Source organism: Cryptomeria japonica, chromosome 5, assembly GCF_030272615.1.
Source record: "Cryptomeria japonica chromosome 5, Sugi_1.0, whole genome shotgun sequence".
NCBI lineage: Eukaryota > Viridiplantae > Streptophyta > Pinopsida > Cupressales > Cupressaceae > Cryptomeria > Cryptomeria japonica.
Genome location: NC_081409.1, coordinates 900,086,409 through 900,088,567, shown reverse-complemented (window position 1 = coordinate 900,088,567; position 2,159 = coordinate 900,086,409).

The following is a 2,159-nucleotide window of genomic DNA, read 5'->3' as shown; positions in this document are numbered from 1 at the left end:
TAGTAACAAGAGACACAAAGTGTCAAGTTCCTGTCGAAATGTTTTATTAGGTTAGTAACAAGAGACACAAAGTGTCAAGTTCCTGTCGAAATGTTTTAGATTGGTGTTATATTTTAGTTTCATTGTGATGTCTTTCTTCTTTTAGGTATCAATCATTAGGTTAGTAACAAGAGACACAAAGTGTCAAGTTCCTGTCGAAATGTTTTAGATTGGTGTTATATTTTAGTTTATGTAGTGTTTTGTGTAGCTCGATCATTGAACTGCAAAAAGCAAGTTATTTAATGAATTGTAGAGAATTATATGTATGATATGAATTAGTTCATTATAAATTGGATACATTCATTTGAAGCGTCAATAAGATTTCAGTTACACCTGTACAAAAATATTAGATAGAATTCATTGTTGATAGAATTCATTGTTGTAGTGAAATTTTAAAATGCAAAACATTAATAAGATTTAAAACTGAGCAATAAAATTATACATAACACTTTTATATACTATCAATCATTAAAAATTTCTACTTATAAAATGCAGTTATAACATTCCACATAGCCAGCTTTTTATAAAATGCTTTATCAACATCATAGCACTCGCAGTAATTAAACAGTAAGTATAATGAAGAAGTGAACAACATATATTGAACTATAATATATGCAATATTAGTGAATACGAATTGCAATAGCAGTAAATAACAAGGGCTGCACTGCCCGTACTGCAAAGGTGGTTGTGTAGTAGTTTTGTTTTAAAAATCGTAGCCTTGGTCTATTCATGCATATAACTGTCCAAAACAAAAATATGAGCCATTTCCTAAGCCTTTGGTGTACACGGCTATGAATAGTTTTGTAGCGTAGTCATTATTTCACAATAAAACTGAACATAATCAAATCACTAATGACAAATCTAATTAAACTTCATAATCTTAGCGAACAAGTATCAAACACTAAATCTTGTTCATAAATGTAGCATGGGCTTAGGTTCATTGAATTTGGTTTAGAATGAATGGTTGTAGCCTGTAACTATATTCTACTCTACAATGATGGACTAGTATGATATATGTAAGCAAATACTTGTATCTGCAGAAGTCAATGTGCAAAGCCTCTAACACTAATTTCAAGAGCTTTCACGAGTAGTGGCATTGGAAAGAGCAAAAACCAGTGTGTTGATTCATAAATGTGTATTTGTTTGTCATATATACATAATTATTTATGAAGCTTTAAATAAGTCCATTCCATCTTCCCCTGCAGTAGAAGCCAATATGACTAAATATTAGCCACCATTAGCTTGCCCATGTCCATGTGAATAAGATTCCCCTATCCATGTGAATAAGATTCCCCTGGACCCAAAAAATTTGTCCAAGGTGATTATTCTGCCTAGGTTGTGTTTTGGAATATTTGTAACCCGCAATACTTGTCCAGGGAAATTATACTGTGCAGGACTTGAGGGATGTGATTCATGCAAGCCCTTATTTAGTAGTCTCATTGAGGAGGCATATCAAAACTGTGCGTGTAACTAAACTATGGTTTCATAGAAATTACCGCATTTCTTCATGTCAATAGGTTTTCCAGGATTGTGGACATATTGACAAATAATTATTTTTAAACTAACAATTATCCATAAGTAAATTGTGATCTAATACAGAACGAATACACATTCCCTGCAGCACCTGTTAACCTATTGCTCCAGCACCTGTTAACCTATTGCTCCACCTACAGTATTTTGAAATTAAAAAAAAAAACATGATTGAACCTCTCCCCTCCACTGCCTCTGTCTTTCTTCCCCTAAGTTTAATAAAAGGGCATCCTTGTTAATGAAATACAAGCTCAAAGAATATTTTATGCTTTCTATCATGTTTCAGGCTCCTCATTGTCATATATGTTTCCCTTTTTATTTTAACACCTTACCGTCTTGAATGCAGATCTTGCATTCTAGATAACTGAGCACCTATACTGTGTTTTAGCCTTTAAATGCAGATCTTGCATTCCAGATAACTGAGCACCTATACTGTGTTTTAGCCTTTAAATTTAAGTATTAATGCAAGAAATTTCACATGTGTTGCTGAGTCATTAGGCATGAAATAACAGAACCAAAGTTATGTAATCACCTTCTATTTAATAATTTAACTAAATGATTTAGCTCCTACATCTTTGCAAAAGGCAATT